The sequence below is a fragment of the Lepisosteus oculatus genome, chromosome 14 (genome assembly GCF_040954835.1).
Source record: "Lepisosteus oculatus isolate fLepOcu1 chromosome 14, fLepOcu1.hap2, whole genome shotgun sequence".
Lineage (NCBI taxonomy): Eukaryota > Metazoa > Chordata > Actinopteri > Semionotiformes > Lepisosteidae > Lepisosteus > Lepisosteus oculatus.
The window spans coordinates 9,981,668-9,991,158 of record NC_090709.1 but is presented as its reverse complement, the minus strand read 5'-3'; the positions used below and the strand labels follow the sequence as shown (position 1 = coordinate 9,991,158).

At 41.5% G+C, this 9,491-nt stretch overlaps 1 long non-coding RNA gene across 3 annotated transcripts; it reads right to left on the bottom strand.

Annotated features, from left to right (window-relative positions):
- Positions 1–5,618: 5,618 nt before the first annotated feature.
- LOC138242862 (uncharacterized) lies at positions 5,619–9,369 on the bottom strand. 3 transcript variants are annotated; one of them, XR_011191723.1, is made up of 4 exons: positions 9,269–9,369; positions 7,178–7,325; positions 6,977–7,090; positions 5,619–6,871 (listed from the first exon to the last, which is right to left on the bottom strand). It is a non-coding gene; the product is annotated as an uncharacterized lncRNA (long non-coding RNA). The 3 variants fall into 3 exon arrangements; XR_011191725.1 differs by having other exon boundaries at positions 5,619–6,277; XR_011191726.1 differs by having other exon boundaries at positions 7,178–7,278.
- Positions 9,370–9,491: the final 122 nt, after the last annotated feature.

Sequence of the window (9,491 nt, the reverse complement as noted above, 5' to 3'; positions counted from 1 at the left end):
TCTCTTCTCCGAACATCGTCTACAGCTGCTAGATATTGCTCTGCGTCCTACTGCTCCAGCAATTCCTTTGACCAAAGACAGATCACTTGTGTGCTTTTAACCCTCTTGTAGCTACAGGCTCTTTAATGGCTCATGCTGATCGTCCTCTGGATCCAAAAGAAAATTTTAAAGCTGATGCATTTTCGATTGTAATTTGCATCTAGCTACAACGTCCCTGGAAAAAATATTTTATTAGTTGTGTGCAATCGGTATCTTTTACTTTACAGATGGTAGTGGAAATAGTTTTTAAAATGTTTTCTAAAGAAGATTGTATTGCCAGGACCTGCCTTTAGCGCTCAGTAGCGATTACACTGTTGATATAGATGGAGAAGAAATGTAAGATGAATTGATGATCTAAGTTAAAATAGCCCTATCACGCCTCCTGTAACAGTGTTTGTATTCATAGCAAGTAATATTCTTTTTCAAACCCGAACGTTGCTTTTGCATTAAGTGTTACATAACAATTACCGGTTTCGGTAGCTTCTGAAGAGTGCACTTTTCCAAACTGAAGCCTATAAGAACATTATTCAAGATGCACCATGGCCCAGAATCGTGCATCGGGACAAGGATTAACATCAATTGAAAGAACTCGCAAATAAAAGATTTGACCGAAAAATTAAATGAGTAGGCAAGTATTAAAACAACACCATAACTTCTTGACTTCCAAACTCTTTCCTGGTTCAGACCATGTAAAATGACATCATCAGTGGAGTCATGCCGAGGTTGTGAGTTTAAGCCTCACCTGGAGCAGCCTGGTTTTCTGTCTTGACAGGTAAACAGTGTTTTGTGTTATTTGCTAAATGGAGAGAGGATTCTGTGTAAATTGTGCTCCTCCTGGAAGAGGTCAAGATGAGATGTTCACGAGGCTGGTGGTAAATATCCTATCCAGGAATATTTTTTGTTCTTTATCGGGGAATATCGAATATCGGGGCTGTATAAAGGGGCTGTAGGGGGTCAGATCTATAGATGTAGTAAACACATCAGTGGAGACGGTGTGTCTGCTCTCTGTGAGAGAGACGGGCGGAAAGAATAATCTGTGGTCTGGGAAGAAGAGACCCTCTTTTGAAGAGCGGCGCTCCTCACGGAAGAGAATGAAAAAAATATTTTTCAGGGACGCTGATTTTTCTCTTTGGGGGAATTAATGTGTGACCTCGTGGCGCAATGGTAGCATGTCTAACTTCAGATCAGAAAGTTGTGAGTTCAAGTCATGTTGAGGTCAGCTGATGTGTTTGCAGGTGCTGCTGGTGCCGAACCCGGAAATTACACCACGCGGTTGGGTTTTATCTGTACACCACTTAGGTAATCTGAACAAAATAACAGAGCAGTACAGAACACGCAATAAGGAGCTTATGCAGCGAGTAATCTTGAACACGACGAGAGAAAACTGCCCATCTGCGTAACATCATGTCCGACTTTAGAGACAGTAACATCAGAGAATGGAAGTTTCAGACCATGTTTTTGTTACAGGTTCAAGCAAACCTGAAAGTTAGGGAGTGTTTGGTCACTTTTGTATGAAAACGTGTCTGAAGCCTGTAATTATAATTCGCCCTTTTTTAATTGTGGTTGAAATCCACTCCTATGTACCAAGACCTTACAGTATATTCATGTTTACTTAAATGACTAACGCTATTGGACATTAGTTGGTGTCTTTTTTTGTAATGATTTGCTATTTCATGCAGGAAAGAAAGGAACCCAGACCCAACGTTTGCTTTCAGGTGCAGTTCATTTACATACCGGACATCTATTTCTGAGGAGCCTGATTTAAATCACACAACCCCGGAAGAAGTCGAATCGATAATCTTGTAAACCGAAATAAGACGCGTTATCCATTAAACCACTAGCCCGTCACGTAAATGAATTGCACCATGGTGAGTTCAGTGCCGCTACTAGTAATACCCCACCCCCATCTTAAATTTCTAAGTGAGAAACGTGTTTTCTACATTTTTGTCAGTTTTAAAACTAGGAGTATACGGCACTCTGTACAGTGTACGAAGTAAATTATTTTCGCAGTAATTAATTTATTTACACGTGTATACTAAATATAGTAATAAATATAATAAATTAATTAATTACTGCAAAAATAATTTACTTCGTACACTGTGCAGAGTGCCGTATACTCCTAGTTTCGGCACACACGATATATACAGTAAAAAGCCTCAGGCACTGTGTTAGATGTGTTTTCAACATTATATATGCGTTTATTAATGTCGTCGATTTTACAGTTGCAATTCGACATTGATTATACGTCGCGGCGACGTATATATACGTATAGCCGTATTTCACCATGAATATACGTATATTCGACGATATATATATATACGTATATTCGACGAATCACTGCCCACTGGGAATAGGTTTATTCCATGCTGAAAAGAGAAGAGAGAAAACATAGCTGTGAAACCTTCTTCAGGTTTGTTTTCTCTCTTCTCTTTTCAGCGTGGAATAAACCTACAGTATTACTTGTTCCTTTGCAGATACGAATGCTGACGTAGCTACCCACCTGAATATATTAAACGCTTCATCTATATGATTAACATAATGTTCTCCTGAATAACTACTCGAAAGAAGCCGTAGCTCAGGTGTTAGAGAGATTTGAAATCGGATCGGTGGATTTAGAGTCCAGACTGCGAACCGACAGCTGACACAGGTCTTTTATAGAACCGTTTTGATTTTCTCTACTTTGTCCCCGTGACGTCATTGTCCTGCTCGCAGCCGAGCCCGACACACGATACTGTCTGGTTTCTGTCACTGGGCGGGTCTGTGTTGGTTCTAATGCCCCAGTATTATGACGGGGACACTAAACTGTAAACAGGTGCCGTCCTTCGGCTGAGACGTAAAACCGAGGTCCTGACTCTGTGGTCATTAAAAATCCCAGGTCGTCTCTTGAAAGAGTAGGGGTGTAACCCCGGCATCCTGGCCAAATTTCCCATTGACCCTTACCAGTCATGGCCTCCTAATAATCCCCATCTCTGAACTGACTTCATCCCTCTGCTCTCCTCCCCACTAATAGCTGATGTGTGGTGAGCGTTCTGGCGCACTATGGCTGCAGTTGCATCATCCAGGTTGGGCTACACATTGGTGGTGGTGGAGGGGAGTCCCCATTACCTGTAAAGGGCTTTGAGTGGAGTATCCAGAAAAGCGCTATATAAGTTTAAACAATAATAATTACAATTATTATTATTATTATTATTATGTAAAATGCAATAAAAATATCATGTTTGAATAATGTAAAAACTGATAAAGCTAATGCTTTTTTCAGGGCTATATCTACTTTTTTAAAAAAAGAGAAGTCTGTCGCGATTGTGAAATTTGGAGAACATGCACCAGCGGGTGCCTTCACATCTCCAGCTTCAGTCTCGCCTGTAGCTGCAAGAAGGTTAAAAGCGCACAAGTGATCTGTCTTTGGTCAAAGGAATTGCTGGAGCAGTAGGACACAGAACAGTATCTAGCAGCTGTAGACGATGTTCGGAGAAGAGATAATTCTGTTTTCAGCACAGGGAGTGAGAATGAGCTCAGTCCGGCTCCCAGCAGAATCCTTCCTGGTTTGGTTACTGTTAGACTGTGCATCTGAGGCTCTTTGGATCGCAACGTGAAAAAAAAAACAATTGTTCACATCGTGTGACTTCCACGAGAGGAAGGGAAGATATCATTTTTAAAAATATCAGGACTGAAGATTTGGATCCGGGACCTCATACTTATCAAATTATTAAAATAATAGTTATTAAAATATCAGATTGTGTTTCTGCAACATTTTGTGCACAGTACGCCATCTTTATTTAAAAATAAAACAACAGTCACAACGAAGCCTTTACACGCAGTCTGGGGTATTTTTCCCTTTTATATTTTTGCCACTTTATATCGAACCTGTTATACTCCCAAAAGTGCACAGTAGATTGTACTGAAAAATGTACAATTCACCGCTGGTATAAACAGATGTGTGCCGTGTCTGCCTTTGTAAGCGTTTGTTTAAAAAAGTAGTTCACAATACGATAAAAACACAGAAAGCACAAACTTAATAATACAACAATACAAAATCAATACCAAATCATAAAGCCAATTAAGTAGCTATCCTTTGAAAACAGAGAACACCTTTATATCTACAAAAAACTTGACATTTGTATGTATTTTTTAATTAAAAAGCAGACAGTGTAGTCCCTTAATTCAAAGATCAGATCTTGACCAAAACAAGACAATCAGACTTGAGGTGAATTCAGAACAGGAGCCTCTGCTTCGTCGTTTATTGAGCTTTTGTTCAACGCATGAATGAAACAGATTCACTATTTTAACTCTTTGATTAAACAAAGTACACAAAAGGTGCCATCCTTTGAGCCGGAATTGAACCAGCAACCTAAGGATTCCCTGCTATTACCCACTACAGTCCTCCACTTTACTAACTGATCTATCAAAGGGATGTCAGGAGCTGCTCTCTGTCACATACTGCCCAATGTAGTGAAATGTTCTGGGTGATTTAAATCCCAGATTGACATAGTTTCCAACTCGTTTCCTTTTTTTTAATTTGAATTTAAGCCGCGAACCAGCATTCTCTGTATAAACTTGCAGGGATATTAAAAAATGTTTGATGGGGTATCAATTATTCGGAAATGGACTCCTTTTTTTTCTTGGGGGATCATATTAAACATTTCATTTGGATCTACAAGAGGATCACCATGAGGAACAAAACTAAGTTTCATTCTGTGTTTATTAGAATCTGTATCACAGCTAATGCATGTAAAGCCTTTAGTATGCGACAGTGAGAGTTCAGTTATGCCTGAGAACTGAAATTTAGTAAATCCATATTTAAATAGATTGCAAATCTTCAAAGTGTTTTGTCACTGCAAATATTATTACAGGGGTTTACCAGCTGCCGCACAAGTAGTATAAAGCGACACCTTTCGTCAAACTTTTGACAGGTACCACGCCCCCTTTTCCATCCAATGGTCGTCCGCGGTGTTTGGTTGTCCCGCCCCCCAGCCATCCAATGGCGTGTTGTTATTTGTGCATGTCCCGCCCCCTCAGGAGCCAATGGTGTGGGTCGGAACCCCCACCGGCCGGTCGCCCCAACGCCTCGGGGTCCCAAAGCCCCCAGCCGGCGCATCCCTGGGTGTGTGCGAGTGTGTATTGGTTTGGAAGTGGGAGCATGTCTGCCGCGGGGTTGAGTGCGCTCTATTATAACCCTAGGAAATCGGGCAGTTACGGCGGCGCAGGGGGTCTGTTGCGGGCCGCGAGATCCCGGGGTGTGCGCGGCGCCAGCCGCGGGCGGGTGGTCGAGTGGCTGTCCGGCCAGGCTGCTTATACGCTGCACAAGCCGGCGCGCGTACGTTTTAAGAGAAACAGGACGCTGGTGTCCGAAATGGACTGTCAGTGGCAGGCCGACTTGGTGGACATGAGAGAACACCACGCGTTCAACGACGGTTTCTGTTACATCTTAATGTGTATAGACATGCGGTCTAAATACGCTTGGGCCGTGGTTGCTTATATGCTGCAGAAGCCGTGTCTCCAAAACAGCCGGGGTGCAAGCAAACACACACACACTGACTGCGTAAAGTCTCACGGAAAGAAATCGCCGGGCAAACACCAGGTGAAATGTGAACCGCTTTATTTCAACAGTGGGTTTTCAAACACAGAAACAGCGCAGCAGCACTTTTTACACAAGTTACAGACTCCAGTTTGCAAGTATGTGAAATGTGAACCGCTTTATTTCAACAGGGGTTTTCAAACAGTGAAACAACGCAGCACACATGCGTTACCGGCTCCTGTTTGCATTCAACAATTAAATGTTGGTGCGGAAAATTAGTTCGGTACACGTAACCACCACCCCTACACTGCTGAGAAACTTTGCGGCATCTGAAAAAGCATTCATAACCCCCTTCCGCTCACCGTGTCTAAAGCCATGTGAACCACACTGGGCGATCCGATCGAGCAGGGCAAAAAAATTTGCCTGCGTAACCAGCGGGATGGTGTTACCACAGGTTCTGTGCAAAACACGCTGTATTTTGGAATACACACTGTAGAACCCCCCAGGCTTCCTTTTCTGATCTGAAAACATCAGATCTGTAATAATTTCACTCAAGTTCTCGACATACGCATCTATCTCTTTAACAAATTTAAGGACATTAGCATTCGACTCTTTGTTTTGCATATCAAGCTTTGTAGAGAGAAGTGTGTAAAGCACTCTTAGTAAGAATTCAGACGTATACATTCGAAATTCTTCATTCTTCGGTCGATGGCACACCCGGGTCTGTAAAACAGAGTGAAATCTGTATTCACATTTTACATAGATCTTTTTTTTTGCGTCTGTAAAAATAAGAATAGTGTTTCTTTTGCAACACATCAAAAGTCACGTCTACTAATTTTTCATCCAGCTGTTCAAGGGTGGCGTGTACATGCTCGTATGGGGAGTGGTCCTCAATTATATTTTTTAGCAACTGTTTTATGCACCGCTCAGTGTCATTTGTAATGGTGTACGAACCCAGACACCGGGCGGTGTACAGAACAACCGATAAAATTCGGGCTAAACTGAGAGACTTATAAATTTCTAAAGCGGCAAACGTCACATCTTCAAACCCATCTGCGTAGCCGACAGACAGACATGTGTGGCCCCGCTGCCCAGGATGGTCAATCAAACAGGCCGGGCAGTCATCAACCAGGACCCCCTTTAAACAGTGTTTGAAGATGCAATAAACTACTGCTTTCACAATCTGGGGCATAACATCGGGCTCATAGGGTCAGGGGCATCAGCTTTATTAACATTTGGGCGAACACACAAGCATAGACACGAGACATTCACATGTGTCGGTAGGCTGAAGATTGACCCGTCCACATCCTCTTTATTCTATTAAAGGAAAAAGAAAAGGAAGGCTTAACAAAATAGACATGCTTTGCACCTAAAATACCGAGCATTTACACTTTTGAGCTAAGGTTTTTCGTTAATATTTACCATTTGTAGCGTGGTATCATTGCTAGCACCCGGCTGTTCTTCAACATCTGGTACCCCAGCTGAACTCACACCCCCACCGCGGTCACAGGGTTCAGAGGGTGGGTTCGGGTTTTGCTAAAAAGAAGACCAAGTATTAAAATGACATACGCTAAGCACCGATACAACAATTCCACGAGCCGAAAAAATATTTTAGCCGCCTACCTCTTCGCTTTGTAGAGTAGCGGACCCCGTTGTTTCTCCACACAAAGAAGCCATCTCAGCAGCTCTGCGGTGTCTGACAGCGCCAAGCACGCACTGCGGCCCTGTCAGGTCGGAGCGTTTAAGAATATGCGCCAATGGTGTAACACGCCTACATAACACAAGACATTTTACAATTGGTTGTGATGACCCCCCCCCCGATTTATCGAGAGCGAGAAGTATTCGCTTATCAGTTTATAAGTTTTAAACTTTAAAAGTATTAACACACAACGCAAACACAAATGATGTGTTTCACCCGACAAGAAATTTTAAACACGCGTGGTTGGTCTTAAAGTTTTTAAAATAACGTAATAAGACACAGTTTATTTTTAATAACACATTCGCGACAGCTTTTTCGAAAGTTTGGGCTAAATTTCCACAGCATAAAAGCGCCAGCATAAAAGTCTTTAAGGTGTTAACAGACAACAAATGGTGGGGTGTTGTTCTACAGACTGTAACGGATTGTTCTTAAAGTTTTAAAATTGTTTCCCGGTAGAGATGATTTGTGATGATATTGGAGACGGGGGGTGGGGAGGGGTTAGTTACAGGCTCTGGAATGCAGGGGGGGGCTAAAATTGACACCAGTGAAAGTTTACAAACATTTTAAATTCATGTAAAGTTTTCTAATTTACAAACACCACATGTATTTCACGCAAAAATGTTCTTAACAGCGCAGCGCTGAAAAATAAAACCTCAAAACGTCAAGCTTGGTTTCTGAACACGTCCCTATAAAGAACAGATACATAATAAAAACATTTTGCTTGATAATATTCCTAGCGGTCTGCTGGTGAATCAAACAAAGACAACGCGGTACATTTTCGCCACGTTTTAACAGCTAAGAAATGTAGACACCGTTGTATGTCTTAAAATAATATAGATTTTAACATTATAACGCGCTATATTCGCTTATCAGTTTATAAGTTTTAAACTTTAAAAGTATTAACACACAACGCAAACACAAATGATGTGTTTCACCCGACAAGAAATTTTAAACACGCGTGGTTGGTCTTAAAGTTTTTAAAATAACGTAATAAGACACAGTTTATTTTTAATAACACATTCGCGACAGCTTTTTCGAAAGTTTGGGATAAATTTCCCCACAGCGCCAGCATAAAAGTCTTTAAGGTGTTAACAGACAACAAATGGTGGGGTGTTGTTCTACAGACTGTAACGGATTGTTCTTAAAGTTTTAAAATTGTTTCCCGGTAGAGATGCATTGTGATGATGTTGGAGACGGGGTGTGGGGAGGGGTTAGCCACAGGCTCTGGAATGCAGGGGGGGGCTAAAATTGACACCAGTGAAAGTTTACAAACATTTTAAATTCATGTAAAGTTTTCTAATTTACAAGCACCACATGTATTTCACGCAAAAATGTTCTTAACAGCGCAGCGCGGAAAAATAAAACCTCAAAACGTCAAGCTTGGTTTCTGAACACGTCCCTATTAAGAACAGATACATAATAAAAACATTTTGCTTGATAATATTCTTAGCGGTCTGTTGGTGAATCAAACAAAGACAACGCGGTACATTTTCGCCACGTTTTAACAGCTATGAAATTTTAGACACAGTTGTATGTCTTAAAATAATATAGATTTTAACATTATAACGGTCTAAAACGTTTTCTAAAATGTTTCTTAAAATAATTTCTACAGACCAGTACGTGCACCCCCAACGATACCTAAGATTAATGGTTTTATGGGGGGCCATGTGTGTTTCTTAGAAGAGAATGTTTAGCGGCTTGAGTATAAGTACCAGCGGTTTAACAGGCGAAGTTTTAGCTGCATTCCAATTCCTACAGTCTCACGTTATCGCCTAACTCGTCAGAATGGACCACACCGATCAATTGCAACAGTCTGAAGATAGTCTGTTTACAGAATTAGAACTGTTCGACTTGATAGACGAAGCCGCGGATTCAACGAATTTCAGCGGTATGTATATCTGGCTTATTGTGAGGCAATTACAACGTCGCGGTGCATGTCTCGTGTTAGCTATAGTTACAAAACGTTGTATAATATTTGTATACTAGGCAATATTGAATGAATATAATGGAATTACCCGCGATTGGTGTCGTAATGTGGTCGTGACTGTGTGTATCCATTCATTTCCAATAGCCCCGAAAACCACGGGTGTAAAAAGACCAGTTACGGTGCAGCACAACACCGGTGAGTAATTACGACAATGTTTTGAATAACGCTTTACGACCATGTGAGTCTTAAAGACACAGGGGTATATACGCCGCACCAAAACGCGCATGTGTCTATTCCACAGATGCGGGCGA